The sequence below is a fragment of the Tamandua tetradactyla genome, chromosome 9 (genome assembly GCF_023851605.1).
Source record: "Tamandua tetradactyla isolate mTamTet1 chromosome 9, mTamTet1.pri, whole genome shotgun sequence".
Taxonomy (NCBI): Eukaryota; Metazoa; Chordata; class Mammalia; order Pilosa; family Myrmecophagidae; genus Tamandua; species Tamandua tetradactyla.
In genome coordinates this window covers 106266356-106287360 of record NC_135335.1, presented here as the reverse complement: position 1 = coordinate 106287360, position 21005 = coordinate 106266356, and the positions used below count along the sequence as shown (strand labels likewise).

The 21005-nt window shown below is 36.7% G+C and overlaps 1 protein-coding gene and 1 pseudogene across 20 annotated transcripts in view; both read left to right on the top strand.

Annotated features, from left to right (window-relative positions):
• The window catches only part of PDE4D (phosphodiesterase 4D), a 1724553-nt gene that overhangs the window by 1319818 nt on the left and 383730 nt on the right, over nt 1–21005 (top strand). The gene's annotated exons all lie outside the window — the stretch shown is intronic.
• Nucleotides 264–1195, top strand: LOC143647340 (chromobox protein homolog 3 pseudogene; annotated as a pseudogene).

Genomic DNA, 21005 nt, shown 5'->3' with positions numbered 1-21005 from the left:
ACTTTAAGAACTAGAATGATTAGTACACTTATTCTTAAGGGCAGTTCAGAGTGAAACAAAGTGAGCAGCCCTTCCCTTGTTCACCAGAGTGCTGTGTGAAATGAAATGCCACACGGGTGACAATGATGGGGATTAGTTTGTGTGTCTCACACTTCTAGAGTTAGTGAGGTATGAAAATACAAAAAAAAAAAAAAAGGCTACATCTTGTCCAGGCAGCTTGGTATTTGGGGTAAGTTTGCCTAAATCTGAGCATGCCTCCCATAAGAACTCATCAAGAAATAGCTTGAGAAGAAGGAAAAGACGGCTCTTGGAGGGAGGCACGCAGGGCTGGAGACGCTGCAGACCCGGGACCTGGAGCAGCTCAGAGGCGGTGAATAATAGCTCTTCAAGTCTGCAATAAAAAATGGCCTCCAATAAAACTACATTGCAGAAAATGGGAAAGAAGCAGAATGGAAAGAGTAAAAAAGTAGAAGAGGCAGAACCTGAAGAATTTGTGGTGGAAAAAGTACTGGATCGACGTGTAGTAAATGGGAAGGTGGAGTATTTCCTGAATTGGAAGGGATTTACAGATGCTGACAATACTTGGGAGCCTGAAGAAGATTTAGATTGCCCAGAGTTAATTGAAGCATTTCTTAATTCTCAAAAAGCTGGTAAAGAAAAAGATGGTACAAAAAAAATCATTATCTGACAGTGAATCTGATGACAGCAAATCAAAGAAGAAAAGAGATGCTGCTGACAAACCAAAAGGCTTTGCAAGAGGTCTTGATCCTGAACATATAATTGGTGCCACAGACAGCAGTGGAGAATTAATGTTTCTCATGAAATGGAAAGATTCAGAAGAGGCAGACTTGGTGCTGGCCAAAGAGGCAAACATGAAGTGTCCTCAAATTGTAATTGCTTTTTATGAAGAGAGACTAACTTGGCATTCTTGTCCAGAAGATGAAGCTCAATAATTGTTTGGATTGCTTTTTATATATATTTATATATATATAAAACCTGGGTCTTGGTTTTTTGATTTATTAGTGTGAAGAATATTCTACTGGAAATCAAGTTTGATATGTGTGTTTTGAAGTAGTATTATTGGGGGAGTTGTTAGGTATTTTGGGGGGTATTGGTTTTTGTTTTGTTTTTGCATCAATATCACTGGTTACTTTGAACAAATAAAAGCTTTCTGTAGTTGCAAAAAAAAAAAAAATGGCCCTTGGAAAAATTTTGAAATCTTCAATTTGACCTTACATGGATGTGTTAATCTTCCAAAATACTTCATATTGCCCTAATGTCTTGTTAGTGATGTGGCATTTCTATATAAAGTTGTGAAAAATGAGGTTTATTTTAAAATGAAGTTTGTTTTCTCTTAGGAAAATGGGCAGCTTTTTCCAGCCTAAAATGTTTTTATGTTATTCCTGAGAGTTCCCCAAATAGCTGGTCATGGATAATATGGACACTTAACATCCCTTCAGAAATGGTTCCAGCATTGCATATTATTTTATTTCTTTTACTTACCTGCTTGAATACTTGAAAGGACCATCCTCCGCTTTTAAACCTTTCAGATGATATAATGTGAATACTGACAAATTGCACAGCTGCTCTTTGGCATTAATCTGATCTTCATGTACTGATGAAAACCAGCCAACAACAAATTTTTTTTTCCTTTACTTTGACAAAGTAATGTAATTTTTACCTTATTCATCTGTATGAAATTCCAGCAGTTGGTTTGAACCTTATTTATATGACGTTTGTATTTTTAGGTCCTTGATACAGTGTTTTCTACTTCCCATTTGTGACTGCATGTATTGTTCCTGAAAATAAGTGAAGCTCACGGAACTGTCATATAATAGGCTTTTCTTTTTTGTTGGGGAAAATAACATATGTACAAAACAGCAATGAATTCCAGAGCACACTGCAGCAATTGGTTGTAGAACAGATTTCAGAGGTTGGTGTGGGTTACAGTTCCACAATTTTTAAGTTTTTCCCTCGAGCTGCTCCAAGACACTGGAGACTAAAAGAAATAGCAATATAAATAACTCAGCAGTCCTACTCAATTGTTAAATCTTATCTTCTCTGTTATAACTCCACCTTTTTGTTTGATCTTTCTCCCAATCTTTAGGGGTTTTGGGCTGTGCCCATTCTGCCTTTTTCATGTTGGAAAGGGGTGTCAACAATATGGGATAAGGGGATGGAACTAGCGGATGTTCAGGAGAGACCTGCCCCGCTGTGTTTCAGGACTGTCTGGTCTAAGGTTATAGCTTTGTGGGAAAGTAATCATAGTACAATGAACCTTGGTAGAATCTCAGATAGAGCCCTAGGTGTTGTTTAGGGTTGGCAGCAATGTTTTGGTTGGGGTTCGGCATATCATGATAAATAGCAATATCTAGCTGAAGCTAGTGTAAAGAGTAGCCTCCAGAATAGCCTCTCGACTCTCTTTGAAATTTCTCAGCTACTAATACCTTATTTTCTTACAGTTCTCCCTCTCCATTTGGTCACGCAGGCACTGCCAATCCTACAGTGCCAGGCCAAGCTCATCCCTGAGATTAATATCCCATGTTGCCAGGGATACTTTTACCCCTGGATGTCATATTCCATGTAGGGGGTGGGTTAAGGATTTTACTTGCAGAGTTGGGCTTAGAGAGAGAAAGCCCATGTCTGAGCAAAAGAAGAGGTCCTCTGGAAGTAATTCGTAATGTAATAGACTTTTTATTATTGTCTGTACAAATGTGTTTTAAAGTCAAATAAAACTGACAAAGTGAAAAAAAAAATTGGTGTCAATTTAGTCAATAAGTCCAAAAGTAACCCTATTTCTTATTGATATAATTGAGACTTTGAAATAAAATTCACTGTAGTACTAACAAAATATCTAGCACTAAGAATAAATCCTGGGGATCTTTGTAAATGCTTAAAATGATAGATATCTACAACTTATAATAACATATTCCTGACCCAATTGGCAGAAACAGTCTTGTTTTGAGAGGGACAATGGATATGTAAGATAGAGAAAATAAACTGTTTTTTGAGATGTTCAGAATGAGATTGCTGGAACATCTCCTGTAGCAACAGAAGATTAGCCAAGGAATCTTGGTTTTCCATGAATGACTTAAGCCACTGAAGAAGAGCCCTGAAATACAGCTAATGTAAGAATTTAAGAGACTGAGTCTGAAGTCTGGCTACATCCACAAATAATGCTCCATTTTCAGAGAAGAAAGTTTGTGGCACTTCTGAGAGAGCTGCCTATATCACTTAAGATATCTTGCCATTTGTGCTAAAAATGGAGACACTTAGTGATCACTGGACACTTTTCAAATGTTTTTATTCACCTTTTACTATTATGGCAGAGAACTATGGAAGTGAAAAGCATCGATTAGTGTACTTTTTAATTTTCTTTGTTTTACAATCACTGTTGTGAAATGCGTAAACATATAGCAATCGATTTTAACATGTGCAAAAAAAGTCTTTCCCGTGAACCATTTTGTATATTGTATGAAGACATAATATGATTTTAACATGCAAATCCAATTTCATACTTCATTTAGTTAGCATTTACTATATAATACATCATGAAAAATATAATTCACTTTTAATGTGAATTTTCTTTATTGTCATGGTTATAAAGTCCTAGCACACAACGTTTCTTTCAGTTGCAGTTATCTGGTAATTATAATGTGAACTATGTCTGCTAAGTTTTGCTTGGCAAAGCAGCAGTCATCTGAACTAGATTCCCATTTGTATCTTGGTTCATTATGCAATGTTAGACAAATTTGCCTAAATTTTCAGAGCCTCAACTTTCTCATTTGAAATTAAGTATATAGATCAGAAAATTACTAAATCACTTTAAGCTTATAAAATAGTATTATGAGAAAATATAAAAGACAAAAAGAAAAAAATAACATTATGGAAAAAAAATAACGTTATGGAGATATAAGGAAGTAATAAATGACCTAAGATATGTGCCTAAAAATTTCTCCATACATCAAGTACACATTCATGAAAGCAACTACAAGCCCAAGAACAAAGAATAATGCAATATCCCTATGAACTTACATGCAGTTTAATTATTCATTCAAGAAAATATATTGAGTATGTATAATCTGCTACACTTAGGAAGCCCAAACTTTATGCTTTCTAATATATGTTGTTTAAATCAGCAATTGGCAGCCTGTCAAAAGTGATCGCATTACTGACATTTTTCTTCTGGTTGAATGCTAATGAGGATAATCAAGAAGAAGGGTTTGAAAATGAAAGTTCTTAACTTATTTTGTAATCTAAGGGATTTTAAGAAAAAGACCTTCTTAACACCTATTTCCAAATAGAATAAATAATTTGCAATTAATGGACTTTTTACTTGCTTTGCTGATTCAACTAGTTTTGTGCTATTACTGGTAATTTAAACTGTCGCTTTTCCAAAACTAATGTTTTGATACTATTAAAATAGATTTGATCATTTTTAAGTTCAGTTTAATAAATGAGAGAAATAAAAAGGGCTGGAAAAACTTAGATGAAGAAACAAGTCCAAATATGGTTATTTGTCGCTCAAAGGAGAAAGGTATTTGTCATCCCTCAAGAGCCACTAGAGCACAAAATATCAACAGTAAAGATGAATGTAAGCACTGGGTAAATGATGCAGATAAGAGGCGCCATATGTTGTAGTTTCTGGTCTTCGTCAGAGATAAGGAATGAGCTGGGCTTTTCCATGGATGGGTCTTGGAATAAAATAAAATGAGAAGTTTTACAACGTGTTAAACTATTTATTTGCAAAGTTCTTTCTCATTTCGATCTCCGGACATATTTAAGGTCATAAGAGATTAAATACTGAATCCAGGTTAGTTAATAAATACTTGTCTCAAAGATAGTGTTTAGAATAGCATGCATTTAAAGTAGATCGTTTGGCTTCTTGATTGGGCTGATTCCTGAGTTAAGACATGGCCTTCTGTTTGTGGTTGAGTAATCTTGAAGACATTTCTTAGAAGTACTCTGCTTCAGTTGCCTCAGTACCTACTTTTGTGAGTTTTAAGTGAAATGATATATATATAACACTTAGACCAGTGTCTGGCATGTCATAAACAGTTAGCATATGTTAGCCATTGTATTTTGCGAGAATAGTCTTTGATAATTTATTTGAATTGAAGGTAAGTTTAAGTATGAATACAAGCTTATTTATGAGACAAAATTGATATTCTGCTTTTCGTTCTAGAGTGCCCATTATTTTAAAAAGAGAAAAAAGTAAATGACAATTGATTCTTTGAAATAGATATATTCATAAATCCAACTGGAAAGGGGAATTATATCATTTATACATATATCCATATGTGTGTATATGCATATATTTGGGTATATATGGATATATGTACGTTTGTAAAATATGTGTATATATACATATATGCACACCGATTACATTGTATGCTGTAATTGATTTTCTGTGTTTGGAAATGCTGAAATATATTCAACTGCATCCTTTCTTCTCATTAATAATAGGGAAAATGACTTCAGGAAAATAAATATAATTTGATTTTTAGGGGATGTCTTACTTTTGCTTGATCAGAGACCCAAACGCAGGGCTTAAAAATATACTTGGAAAAAAGATTTTAAAAATAACCAAAAGAAGAAAAATATATACTTGGATGTATTCCTTGGTTATTCTTATATCCATTGCATGTGGTCCAGAGGGGTTCAAAGCAGCCTATATTGAGATGAGCAGGGTCTAGGACTTCGCACTGGATGAAGAGTAGGGCTTGACTTCCAGTTGACCCTCTAGTTCTCCAAGGATTTCTTAGGTTTGGGAAAAGCAACAGCAAGATAAAAAGACAGCATCACCATCAGACAGGTTGGTGCAGTTTACATGATGGACGAAAATTTCAAAACGCATTTCTTAATTTATATTATTTTTACTTTATGAGATTTTGTTCTATAAATTATGTCAAAAAATGCCATTGAGGATCATGAAAATGGACTTTCATTAATAGTTATTATAACCACAAGAAATTTTTAGAAGTGAGAAGTAACCTCTTGCTGTTACTTCACTGTTCTGTCACATTGGGCATTCCTAGGGATACTTCTGTCCTCGTTCCCTGGTGATTTGGAAACTGCATGTGTCCACTGGAGCTTCTAATTAGTATCCTAATCACATACCTGTTCATGTCTACAGTGTTTCAGTTACCTTGAATTCAAAATGTGCTCCTCTACCTTCCTCACAGAAAGAATTTAAGAACATGAACTCAATGGTAATGGGTTTTAAGAGCTAATAGCATTCAGTCTCTCAGCCCTACTCAGCCAAATGCTTGCTGAGAGAACCGTCTCCTTTAGACCTGACACTTAACAGAATCCTAAACAAGAATATGAGATTGTTGAGCCCTTACTTTCTCTGTGCACAAATTGAGTTCAGAGAAAATGTTTTTACCTGCTATATACAGTAGAAGACCTTAGCATTGATAAAAGTTCATATAGGGTGGGATTATGGCCCCAGATGGTAGTTTTGGTTCTATGTCTGCTGTGCTGTAGCCTGCAATCCCTGTTTTTGTATGTGTGGAGCAGAGCTATTGCTGTCTTCCCTCATCACTTCACACATTTGCTGTGAGAATCAAATGAGAACAACATTTGTTAAATAACATAGGATGAGAAGGTATTAATTATCATAAGAAACATAATTTGCTGGTGAATATCATAGAATAATGAGATTGTAAAGAATCCTTGAGTGAGTGTTTTACAGAATTCACATGAACTAACATGAACTTATGTAAGAAAGCATTGGTTCTCAAGGTTTTTAACCTATGAATTTTCCTGAGTCTCTTCCCCCACAACCTCCTTCCCCGCTACCAAAGAAAATCAATTTAAGGTCTTTTTATATTTTGGAAAGGTCTTAAATGGGAATGAAGGTGGTCAGTAAGATGGTCCACAGATGGGGGAGGTTTCCCATATTCTTCCTAGTTTTAAAGTAGTGCCCCTATGACCATTTATGTTTTCTGCATATCCTGTTAAAATTCCCCAAGATGCACTTTGGAGAAAAAAATAAACATATGAAGTCATTCTGTATGTACCAGTAGAACTTTATGCAGACTCTGTTGAGTTCAATTACTCAGCCAAGAGACGTATAGTCCTGGCATTTGAAGTTAGACTAGATAGGTCCTACTAGTTGATTCTACTGTTATTAGCTTCTCTCTCTCTCTCTCTCTTTCTCTCCAATCCCCTTCAGTATCCTCAGCCAAAAATTAAATAATAATGGAACCCAACTCATAGGGTTTTTATGAGAAGCAAGTGAGTTAATATGTTTAGCAGAGTGATTGGCACATGGCAAGTATCCCATGAATTATCACTATTACTACTACTACAAATAAGTGCAATCATTGGAGAAGAGGATTTATGAATGCTTTTCACTTGTAGTAATGTGTTCTAAAATATACCAATAGTGCCAGTAAGAGAATATAAAAGCACATGATGGCAAAACACAGTAGGCTCATGGCTACCAAATTTTGTTCTTGTAAAACTGCGAATTATTTTAAGTGGCTCTTTGTTTCATAAAAATAAGTGAAGAATGAATAGTTGCTATGACCCTCCTTTTGTTTTTTTTTCTTGGAAAGCAGTTCAGGATAATAAGATGTACATATAGATGTTAACCTTTAAAGATACTATTTAGAAACAAAACAATTATCCTCAGAAAGATAAACTTAAAATACCATTCCCCAAGTTTGTAATTGTTCTTGAAAAGTGCATATTGATTTCTAAAGGTCCTAAATCTCTTTATGTTTTCTTTTTATTCAAAGAATAGTGATCGACTGTAATCTCCAAAGTGATTCAGAATACACACCTGCAAAGAAATACATAATTGATCATTCCTGTTTACCTTACAGAAGTAATATTTAGATTAGTTTTATGGATCATTAAAAGTATACTGTTAGCATCATATTTTGGAATTTGATTATTTTTTTCTTTAATAACTCTACTGTTTGATTACATACTTTATATGGAATGTATTAAATAAAGTCAGCATCAGGAAAAAATTCAGCCTAAGTAACACAAAATTTAAAATAAATTGTATGCCCACTTCAAATACAATTGATTCTCATTATTTCCTATGTTCTGTGAAGTTTGGTGAACACCAGACCAGTTGGTTCTTAATCATTGCTGCTAGGGGAGCTACAGGGTTAAACTCCAGTGAGCCTCTGGCCGCAACGTTTTTGTCAACTAATTAATACTTAACCTTGTTTTATGTGTGTTTCTGCTTAAAGCCACCTTAATATATATTGTTGATTCACTAACATTGAATTCACAGCCAACAGCACTGCAACTTTTGCCTGAACAGAGCTTATCTAACACACGCATTTTCTCCAGAAGTCACATCACAGCCTTCTTGCACTTAGGAACACTAGACAGCACTTCAGCATTACATGTGGGCCTATTTTAAACAGTGAAATCACCAACAAATGCACAAAAACGCAAAAAACGAACAACCCCCCCCCCCCCCCCCCGGTGCTAAATACACTGCTTAAAGGGCCCTTGTTTACAGTATAAGAGCTGAAACAGGAAGATAGAGCCTCATCTTGTCCAGCCTCAGCTGGGAGCAGGCATGTTGGGGGCACATTTCTCTCCTCTCTGCAGTGCTTGTGAGTGACCACAGCAGTGCCACAACCACTGATTTGGGTTTCCAAACACATTTTAGTGAGTAAGCAAATTCAGCAGATGTGGAGTTGCAAATAATGAGGATCCACTATATAAAAGAAAGATTAGCTGATTCTAAGAACGGGGAAAACTAAGTTGTTAGAATCTGTAAAACCCAGCAAATCAAGTCATGGATGTGATTAGTCACAAATAGATGTATCATGCTCTAAAGGTAATGGAGTTAACTGTCACCTAATACTGTTTCATCCTAACAAGAGAGGAAACATTTGCTTTATCAGGATTTGCTGGGGTAGTATCTCAGTGTAGGGCATTGTACACTCCAATTTCCTATAAGCCTCTAGATTTCTATAAATAAGATTCTGCTTGTTTCCACATCTAAACATTTAAAACAACCAATTTATTGACCCCCATTCATGTTTCAAATTCGTAATATGCCTTCCCATAGTTCTAATAAAATGTAAATGTACCAATCTATAAAGTAAAGATCAGATTTCTATGACGGGCAGATGTTTGCAAACCTCATCATGAAAGGAAAGGATTGAAGATTAACGTTTGGTTGGTTGGTTGTAAAATAAACCCTGTGGAAACAAATCATTATTCTCTGCAAATGTTACCCCTAAGTATTTTGGCTTTAAAACATGACAGGCTCACAGTGGACGGCTTAAGAACCCTGCAAGATTGGTTTACTAAAAGAACTGGCCATTTTGGGGGTGGGCTGGTCAATAGTGTAACTGATTCAGGCAGCTTGTCTTCTGACACCAGTGTGTCTCCATTCATCCTTCTCGTGACTCTGCATGGGCATCTCTTCCCTTCAAAGCCAGAGCCTCTATTCTTTCTCCATTCTCTTCAGTAGACTCTGCTCACAGTAAATTATAAAAAGTAAGAAAAAGAGAGCGACTTAAATGTGTAAACAACTAGACATGCATTATTGTGGGTTTTTTTTTCCAGGAATGTTTGCATTTTAACATGAACCAAGAACATTCTGTAAATAGAATAAATCCCTAACTGAGCAATGTGCCTTATCAGACCTCTAGTGCGTAGAGCCTTTTGGCAGGGAGGGGTGTCTGCTGGTTCTCCCAATAATCACCTACTACTAATACTAACCCTCAGAAGGTGAAGGAGGGGGAAGACAAGAAGGCCTACAGAGAGACAAAGAGATATCGGGTGGGTGGGGGTGAGGAGTGGGATTTAGATGTTTTAAGGCCATTCTATAGGCCTGGCCTTGTGGTGGACATTTGCAGTGGTGTATTGGCTAATTCTAGCAGCAATCCTAGATGATGAGCCGTGCTGTCTAGACTCTCTTTTGGTTAGCAGCTGTGAAAGCAGAGGTTGTGTGGACACGTACATGGCTGAACATCAAATGGCTAGTAAGTGAGCTAGCAACCTGAGATTTGAAACAGGCCAGCCTTGCCCTAAACTTTAATTAGCTTTTGCTGCTCCTAAAAAATAATTTAATTTCTAAAAATATGATAGAAAAATAAACAGGATTAAATAGAAATCATTTTAAATGAACTCTGTTGCAGTATCTGATGGATGAGAAGGAAATGCCTAGTTTTCCTACAAGGATTCTCTCTGAGGATTGCTTTCCCTGGTCGTCTGACCCTGTGAAATGACACCATCCCTGATGACTTGTGGCTGAGCATGTCCTTCTTTTCCTCAAGGACAGCTTCAAGTTCATGGGATAGTTTATTTGAAGCTTGTGGGTACCAATTCCAGGCAGCAAGATGCTTTCAGAGTTTAAATTAGCTTTCTTCAGAGTCACAGCAAAAAGTGGTACAACTAAATTGATTACTTTGAAGTGCCTTACCAGTTTTTTTTTTTCTTATTATTGCTACAGCTTGGGCCAATTTGTTCTCCCAGTGGTGTGATTATTATAGAAGCTGGTCTATTCTCTATTCTCATTTTATGAATAGAAATCTTCTGAATATAGATTCATAGACATCTAGTCTAGACCATTTTTCTCAGAATTACGAAGATGGGAAAACTTCCAAACCACAATCGTTACAAATGGTTGGGGGTAGCTTAAAAGCTTGTTTCTTTAGCTTTGTGAACTATTAATTTTATCTGTAGGTATTTGAATACCACCACTGACATGGCTTTATGACCAAGAGATGGTAATGGTTAATTTGATTATTTTTCTCCCCAAAGTAACACAGATTCTCACTTTGGTTTAAACAATCATAGCATATATACACAGTGCGCCTTTACCAAATTTTGGGGTGCCATTTGCGAAAATTGGGAGAAGCACCCTTACTATCCAATTAGGAGTTGAAGAACTTCGGGGTTAATTATTAAAGTGAATGCTTGCCTAAGGTTTTGTAAGATCTGTTTTCAAGGCACTTTTAGGTCGTTTCTAGGTCATTTTCCATCTATTTCACCCCTTTCAAGGATGACTCTATATTTGGAGGTAAGATCTTAGTTCTTTCCCGGTCCCTCCCGCTATCCATGTATTGAGAAAGGCATAGAGAACTTGTGACAAAATCAAGTCAGTCTTCTGCTGTCTAGCTTTTTCTGTTTCCAATTCAGGAATTTCCCCTTCATTTTACAGAAGGAATTTTTTTAAGAAGGAATTCTTTTTTCATTCCTGAGTGTGAGACACTTATAATGGTTCAGCAGAACCTTAATGTATATGTGTGTGTATGTGTGTGTACACCCCTTATTCTTTTACTTGTGTCTGTCCTTTTTTTAAAATTGATCCTTGGATAAAAGTGATGCATGTACTTTATGTGGGTCAATCCCGTTGCAACAACTCAAGTATTGACCACCTAGAAAGGCAAAGATTAATGGCCACCCCATGACCCAGCGAAAGACTAAAATGGATGCAATTCTTCTTTGCCATTTTCCCTTTCATCAGTTCTGGACACTCTCTTTCTACTGTGCACAGCTCTCTCCTCCTCTAAATGGGCTTTTTATTGTCTGGGGTCTCCTTCTGCTGCAGTCCTACAGGGTGGGCCCCCGGGTTCTAGCCCAGGTCAGGCATCTGGTGTTTAGTGATATTTACTGCTGGCAACTAGTGAGCATTTTACTTTACCCTGGCCCTGGACTGGGCTCTGGGGACACAGCAGAGAACATATCAGAACATGGTTCCTGCCCTCATGAGCCTTACAAACCAATAGGGAAGACAAACACTAAATCCATCACCCACAATTAAATGCATAATTAAAAAAAGGTGGGTTAAAGGAGAAGTTAAGATCCCAGGATGATATTGCAAAGAGGTGAACAAATTAATGTGGAGGCAGGAAGGAGGGCTTCTGTAAGGAAATAATATATGACCCGGAAATGAAGAGTGGATAAGAATTCTCAATTAAAAAAAACCTAGTTCCAAAGGAAGTGAAAACAATACGTACCAGCAACATTTCAAGAAGAGGTAGGGAGAGACTTGATGGTTTATATCATTCTCATTACAGAATGAGTGGCTAAGTTTATCTCTTCCCAGGAAGAGATTCATAGAATATTATTAATTAATAGAACATAAGAATTTTTTTCCGGCAGTGGTGAGGTTGGGAAATGGCTGCTTCCTGACATTTTCCCATGTTAAAAACAGTTCTTTTTCCCCTGGCAACCTCGATAAAACAATGGTACCAAGGCATGGTTGGGAGGCGTTTTTCTCAGTGTACCCATATCTAACGTAAAATCAAGTACTGTATAACCATGGGCATGCAGTGCAAATAAGACTTGAAGACAAGTCCAGATTCCCTTCTCCAAACTGTTGCCCCAATTCCTCTTTGTACAACTGCTGTTTACAGAAAAATTGCCCATCCTGCAAAGGCCATGAGACTTCTGTAGACAGGACACTCTAAAATTTGGCACCATTTGGAGATATAATGATTCTCTGCATTTCATTACCAAACACTGTACCTAAAAGAGAGTCCTAAACCTTAGCATTAAATATATTAGAGCATCCATTTTTCAGATAAGCAGCAATGCTATTGTTTTAGACTATCAGTTTTGGAGCAGCAAAAACAAGACCTGCAGTTTAAGATTTGCATACATCCTTTAACAAAGTATTGTTTTCATTGTAATATATTGCATACAATTTTGTATTTACTTCATGAGATTAGTGTCCTGGGGTTTCAGGCTGTGTATAAAATACAAATAGGGCATAAAAATTAAAGATAAATTATCACTGTCAAAAACAATCCTAGCAGGTTATTTACTGGAGAATCTTGAATCCAGCAGATCAAGGGAAAACTCCCTGAGGAGCCTTTAATTAAAACTCTTTAGGACTTGGCAGGACTGGAACCAAAATCTCACTGTAAAAATGAATTAATGCCTCAGACTCCATAAATTGCAAAATCTGAAAACCTAAAAGCAGCATTATAACAGCCGATCATAATTGCTTTCATAATGAGCTGGAATGGGACACAGTTTCCCTGAATTTCTGTTGGAAATGAAAAATAGGACTTTGCCAACTGTGTCTCATGGTTATGAGGTAGCCAGCAAATGAGTGTCAGAAAAAGCAGATGAACCCCAACATTCTATGCAACCCTAAAAGCAAAATTACAGTCCTCTTTAACTAAGGGCAAACCATAAACTCATCACAGAGTCCCTCCTTTCCATATGCTTTTTAATTTGTCTTGATCCCATTCTTGACATTGCAGAAAATAATTGATAATAATCATGGAGAGAAAAGAAAGATACTTCCCTTCATGTATATGGAAGGAGAATAACTGGGATCCCCCTAGTGAAAGCAACCAGCTTACTCACCCTTGCCTCCTTTCAACCCTGAAACTGGACTTGTTTTAAATTGGATTTTCATTAGGAGGTTGACTGTTGCCCAGAGAAGAATTTTATATATGGGGAACCCAAGCTGTCAACTTTAGTGTATCTGTTTTAAATGCTTTCGGCTGTAAATAACAAGAAAATCAGGCTTACAGTGACTTGAACAAATGGGTTCTTTTTAAGTAGGTGACCATGGAGTTGTTTCAACTGCTCAATAATGCTCTCACCCTTTGCAGAGGGCCAGTTTCTCTGTAATTCTTTTCATCTTTCTCTTATGTGGACAAGATGGCGGCTGCTGTGCCAGACGTTATGTCTGTGTTACAGGCAGAGTCGGGTAGGGAGGGGAGGTATCAGAAACACAAAAGTCTTCCCACAAAGCCTGTGGAAGATTTCAACTTACAGCCCAGTAGCCATAGCTATTCCACATAGCCATCTCTAACGTGAAGGAGATAAGAAAGTTAACATTTGGTGGTCTTGTTTCTATAATGAGACTTCATCCAAGGAGGAAGGGAGTTGGAAAAGGCTGTGAGTTAGCCAATCAAAGAATTGACCATGTTTAGATTATTATAATGTATTGCTTTTAAAGCTTAACTGGTTTCATAAGGATAGCGGGACGGACCGGGAAAGAACTAAGATCTTACCTCCAAATATAGAGTCATCCTTGAAAGGAATGAAGTAGATGGAAAATTACCTAGAAATGACCTAAAAGTGCCTTGAAAACAGATCTTACAAAACCTTAGGCAAGCATTCACTTTAATAATTAACCCTGAAGTTCTTCAATTCCTAATTGGATAGTAAGGGTGCTTCTCCCAATTTTCACAAATGGCACCCCAAAATTTGGTAAGGGCACACTATGTATATATGCTATGATTGTTTAAACCAAAGTGAGAATCTGTGTTACTTTGGGGAGAAAAATAATCAAATTAACCGCTACCATCTCTTGGTCATAAAGCCATGTCTGCAAGATGAACGCAAGAATAAATAATAAATTGTTTCAGATATTTTATTCATATTAACCAATTAACAATTGATGTCAAATAGATGGCCTTTAATCAACTCAGTAAATGGTTCATCCAGTACCCATGAGGTGATGAGCCCTATTTTAAGGGGTTCATATGATTTAGTGAGAGGAAGCCAGCAGAGAATGATAAATAAATAGATTAAGCCAGTTAAATGTGCTTTGACTCAAGGAACAGGGATTCAGATTGGTTTGGAAGTGCGTGGGTAAGATTGAGGAAAGGTGGTGCTAAAGTAGACTAGCATTTCATTAGAGTCCTGAACGGTCATGCAATCCTTAGAGAGAAAAAAAAACATGAGTGGATTGGGATCAATAATTCCACCCTGACCAAAAAGGGGAAAGAAGTGTAACTAATAAAGTGTCAGTGCCAGAGAGAGTTCAAATAGAGCTGAGAGGCTACTTTGGAGGTTGCTCTTACACAAGCTTCAGGTAGACCTTGCCACCTATCATAACCTGCCAACCCCCAACCAGGACCATTCTAGCCAATCCTAAAGAACACCTAGGGCAATATATAAGAGTCCACAAGGGTTCCAGGCACTAGAGTAACTTTCCAAAAACCTACAACCTCCAGATGGGTCCCCGGTCCAGGTAAGTTCTGAAACCTAGCCCAGCCTCTCCAGAGCATCATATAGTTCCATCTCCCTACCCCATATTAGTGACAGACCCTTCCAGTATGAAAAATTTAGAATTTCCATGGCCCAAACAACCCTAAAGAGAGGGATAGAAAAATCAAAGGTGATGGTGGAATTATACATAGGAGATAGGACTTAACAAGTGAATACTAATGCTGAATCATTAAATTGATAGCTCTTTTAGTCTCTAGTATCTTAGAGCAATTAGTAGTAAAAACCTAAAATTGTGGAATTGTAACCCATGTCAAACTCTGAAATATGTTCTGCAACTGATGTGGTGCTGTGCTTTAAAATTCATAGCCTTTTTGTATATAAGTTATTTTTCACAAAAAAGAAGGGAAAAAAGTTGATTGTGATGATAAAAAAATATTTATGCCCTCTAGCCTCCTATATTCCGGAGCAGCTAGAAGGAAAAATATGAGAGGATCATATGGTAGCCCATGACACACTTTGGGATCTGTCCTGTAACTAACTACTTACTGAAGAGGCTTTGAAAACTATTGCTTTTTCTTTGTTTCACATATATGTTATACTATACAATAAAAAAAGTTAAAAAACAAAGCACACAAATGGAAGCAGTGGAGGGAAGAAATGGAGGCCTGGGTTTGAGTAATCCAGAGTGACTATGCTTTATTGGAATAATAGGAAATGAAACTTGAAAGTGTAAAGTGAATTCTAGAGGGGCTTGATGAAATAGGAATAGGGAAATTCGTATGGAAGCAGTGGGGCTTTTGAAGCAGTGGGGATTCTGAAGACAGGGGCTTTGTTTAAGCATGTATCTGTGGCCATTGGACAGGGTTTTCCTGGAGACTATTAGAATCGTTCTGGAAAAAAAACACATTTGACATTCTGAGATGAAAGCATTTTTTCTAGGAAAAACATAAGTAAATATTATTTTATTTTACAAATAAATGAGACCATAAACTAAATTCTTAGCAGTGGAATCAGAAAGAAAGCAGCCCCTAGAAATGCTGTGTAGGTATAATATCATTGAAATTTGCAATTAATGAATTGATGGAAGCATCATTGATGACTGAGTTGTCAAAATTGGAAGATAGGCAAATCCTAAAGGACAGTGGGTGGTGCAAGAAAATGATGGTTGAGATCTGGGCTGTGTTTCCATTGAGGAAGTGCTGACTCCTCAGGGTAGAGGCATCCATCAAGGGGTCACATACGGGTGTCTGACATTAAGCAGCGAGTGGAATGGCCAAGGAGGCAAATATAGAGCATAGACAGTGAACGGCCACTAAGCAACCAACAAACAAATCATTCAATGCCTTTTAAGTAGCTGCCACAGTATGACTGAGTTGGTCAGTTTAGTCTGTACATGTAATTTCAGTGACAGAGAGAGGCCTTTTATCTTGAAACCAAATACACACACAAAAAAGACCTTATCTTCTTGATGTTGAATGCTTAAAATTTGTTTTACAAAAAGGGAAAAGATTTTCCTTTTATTTTATTTTATTTTTTTACACAGAGTTAAGACTCCGAAGATAAGACTGAGGGAGAGGTAAAATGGTGGCTTTGATTCATATAAGTGTCTGAGATTTGTATAAATGTCTGAGTTTAGATATTTTAAATGGCATTAGTGGGGGGTCAGGAGTGCATAATAACCCTTGTTCCCTGCCTCTGCAAGAGAGCCAGGTGCAGGAGGAGGTGGCTAGAGTACTGGGGCAGTTTGGGTACAGGGTCCAAATCATTCCACAACAGTGAGAAGGCTCATATTCCCTTATCAAAGGAAAGTTAATTTGAATTTTATATTTCACTTTGCCAAATTGTGCAAAAATGCTACCCTTTGGGGAAAATCAGGAAATATAGAATTACTTTTCAAAGTTGAATCAAGCGTTTCCTGGTTTTACCTCTTGTTGCTGTAATGTCCCCTTTGGTCCTTGAGAGTAATACGTGGCTGGACAGGTCTGCAAGAATTGTTTATATTGTTCATTAATTAAAGTGACAAATTTATTAAATTAGCACTCCAGTTTTCACCCTGAGGTTTACACATAATAGCAACAGCCTTTAGAAAAGTACTGCGTTATTTATTTATAGAATGGCTTTGACTCATTTAATAATGCTGTGTATTAACTTGGAGATTACTTTTTGAATTTGTACCATTATAATTTAGTGTTATGTTCCTGCAAAGGGAAACATTTCTGCTGTTGGCGTTATTTGATATTGTATATTTGGACTATTATGTCTATAGGTAAAAATATTTGTGGTTAGAATGACCACAGATATTCAGATATTCACTTAATCATTCCACAAAATATGACTGATCATCTTCTATGTTTTAGGCATTGTTTAAGATGTTACATGGATGGTGTTGAATAAATCAAAGAGAGAGGCTGCCTTAAGATTTTTACATCCTTTTATATTCTTGTTTAATCCTCCAATTTTTAAGTTTGAAGTATAGGAGAAAGGAACAAAATCAAAGAAACCAGGTAATGAAAGGATTTGTAAAACTATCTTGTTTTGTCCTAGAATAAATACAGATGTAGCTCAATTTTATCCATTTTCTATACTTAGTCTTATCAAGATTGTTAATCCAAATCATGCCTTTCATTCAGACTTTACACTATGTTTAGTGATTGAAGGTTAGCATGTGCTTCCTGTATTCCATTATCACCATATATTTAAGAAAGAATTCCAATAAGTATTTTAAGCAAGAGATAAATACTGCTAAATTTAATTTCCGAGAACAGTTTCTTTCTCAGGCAAGCACTCTGATTAGATTTACCTGAATCCAGATAAAAGGTAAATATGTCAGTGCTTTTTGCCTTGGGGCATTCTAGCAAATGCTAGCAAATGCGTCTGTGGTAACATTTGGCTGCAGCTCCCATTTCAACCGTATTTCCCTTATCCAGGAGCTCTAAATCAGCAATCTCGGTATAGCATTTCATCAAATTAGGTAAGAAACAGTGTGCCACTTTCCTTTCCAGAAGGTGTAATCTCCTGAAAAATCACCTTTAAATCCAACAAATAGAATGATGCAACTGGGTTTAGCTCATGGGAAAACCTGAGAGTAAATCCGCCACTTGTTGGTCTCCTTCTGTGCTTCACACTCTTGGATTCCTTGTAAAAACATCCCCCCAAATAGCCTTCCTCCCAAAGAAGGTGCAATTGATGATCCACTTACTAACTGACAGCTGAAGGTCTGGTCCCAACGACAATAAAGGGACAGCAGCGGTCTGCAGAGCAGACAAGTAGTTCCTCTGGGTTCCATTCTTGCAGTTGGCACGGATGAATAAGCTCAGGAGCTGCCAGAAAGTATTTGGCGGAGAGCCCACCTTTATTTAGTCAAGCACAAGTATTCAACTGACTTGATTCCTCCAAGAGATATGCGAGGGTAAAAGTAAGTTCATTGTTGACCTTGCGTTGCCCTGAACTTCTAACGAGGTAATGGATGTGAAAGCAATTTTTAAAAACACATTTCAAAACAAGGCACTTCCAGCTGTCATATCAGTGCCTGAAGAAAATATTAAAATAAAGAGGGCCATGATTTATTACAGAGGTCCCACATGAGTGTATCTTCTCACCATCTATTTTACTCCTTAAAAAAGTGTGACTCATCTGAGCTATCCTCTTTTGAATTACACGCTGAAGTTGCTTTGTTTTTTTCCCCAGCATGGACGTGTGATGCTTACAACCTCTGATATTTTTCAAACAAGTCAAAGCAAATGCTAGTTAGGGTTTTAAACGTCATAGAATTCTCTCCTGAATAGCAGCTACATATGTAATACCCACTGTGAGCCAGATACCATCCTAGCACTTTATATATAGTAAGTCCTTTAATCCTCCCAAGAAACATATGAGGTTATCAATAACCCTATTTTACAGATGTGAAAACTGAGGTATAGAGAAGTGAAGTAATACACTCCAAATCACACCACTGATAAATGTCAGGGTCAGCCGTCAAATCCTACAGCACATTTAATTGCTATGCCACATGCGTTTAAATATTTGTTTGATTAATATTGTGCTATCTTCAATAATAGATATAGTATTTTATTATATATGTGTCTGCTTATCTCCTCTTTTGGGTCTAGGACTGCATGTAATATTACCAGATTCTAGCTCATTAGAGATTCCTCTGATGAGTAGGTGTTTACATTTGTAGAACATTTATATATTATAAAATATTTTCCCCTAACGTCATCTCATTTGGTCCCCTCACTGACCTGTACAACACATAGGTCTTTATCCCATTTTTTTGGATGAAAAAAGTTTTAAAATTAAGCTTTTTTTCTTTCAATTTCACATTGCAGGCATGTAACAATTCCTAAGATTAGAAATCAAATTTTCTGGCACCTCATCCAATACTCTTTTCAGTTTATCAGTCTATTTCCCCATTTCTCTGTCTTATCATTTGGAAAGAAAAATTGAAAAACAGCTTAAGAACCCTATTAAGAAACCGGAGAAGCATTTTTTTACAGAGACATTTGGAATAATTTTAGAAGTCCTCACTGAAGTAGAAGGTGAAAACGTATTACATTAATAGTGGACTTGGTTCAGTGAGCGTTCTCAGCTAGGTTTCAGCTTATTAATTTTCAATTTCTCATTTCTTGGCCTGCCTAATAGGAATGCCTTTGATAGGACAAGCCTCAAGTGCTCTTTTGCTTTATGCTATTGTCTTTTTTATAGCAGTTCCTTTGAACTTGTTCATCATCTTCTTTCTTTGTTCATCCCCAGAGCTGGGTTGCTAATTATTGACCCAGTAACCTCAAAGAGGGTAAAGGCAGCTAAAATTGGAGTGCTCTTTACTTAGAATCACAATGAGTTTTCTATTTTTCAGAAGGAACCAGTCATTTTTAGCTTCAGGGTTCAGAGACCATTCAGTTTTGTGGGCTCTTGGGTTTCTGCTAAAGCATTACAACTTCAATTTTTCAGAAATTATTTTAATATTTCATTCACAACCAGTTTCTTGGACTGTGTATGTGCTTGTGTGTGTTTTCTTTTTCTCTGTTAAAGTATGAGAGAGAGAAAAATGACAATGTATGCATTCATTTCATAAATATTTCACAGTTGCCAAGAGTAAGGAATATTGCTAATTGTAGTGAGGTATGTTTATTTGTAAAATTTAGTTGTTGCATTACCTATCATTGTGCCTGGGACATGATAGATCTTCTGAAAGGATTTGTTAAACTGAAATGAATTACACATTAAGGGTGTTCCTAGACTTTGAAATTTATTGAAATTATGAAGACATTAAATATATGAGAATTTGAAAGGAATTTGGTTATCATCTCCGCAACCCTCTTATTTTATAGTTGCAGTAATGAAGCCCTAGAAATGTATGACTTTACGACTTTTCCAAGCAAACACAGTAATTTAGGAGTGTGATTTTTCCATCATAATATGGTGTGTGTCCAAGATTACACATATGTATGTATTATAACCGAGAAATTAAGATTGAAGGAATAATTATGTTTGCTGAATCATTATATTGATGTTTTTTCTTTCTATATTATAGACAAAGTTAATACCTGAAATTATTGAAACTGTACTATTCTCACCCTTGCTTATACTTACTATTTAATGGTTATCTAGCCTAGTCGCATCCTTATTTATACTTAATATTGTAATAGCTATTACAGCTAGTCTCAGCCGTGGGTATACTTACCGCTGTAATGGTAACCACTTCGTCTCCTCTTGTTTGCTTCCATAAGAAATCTGAACCCCTAAACTCGGGCGAGGGGAAGATTTGGGGGCTGCTAGGTCATCTGAACCTGCTTCGTACCTAACAATAAACTCTCTCTCTCTTTTAGAAACCTGGGTGTTTCATGAATTGGTCATTTGAGCCATCAGATAGAGAATTCACTGTCTTTGATATCAATATCCATACTGGGACACCTTATAAGAAGAGCTGAATGCAAGCTAGAACAGATTAAACTCAACAACAGGGCTGCACAGTGGAAACGTAAATCATACCACACATGACTTTTTTTTTTTTTTTTGCATAGGCCGGCACTGGAAATCGAACCCATGTCTCCGGCATGGCAGGCAAGAACTCTACCTGCTGAGGCACCGTGGCT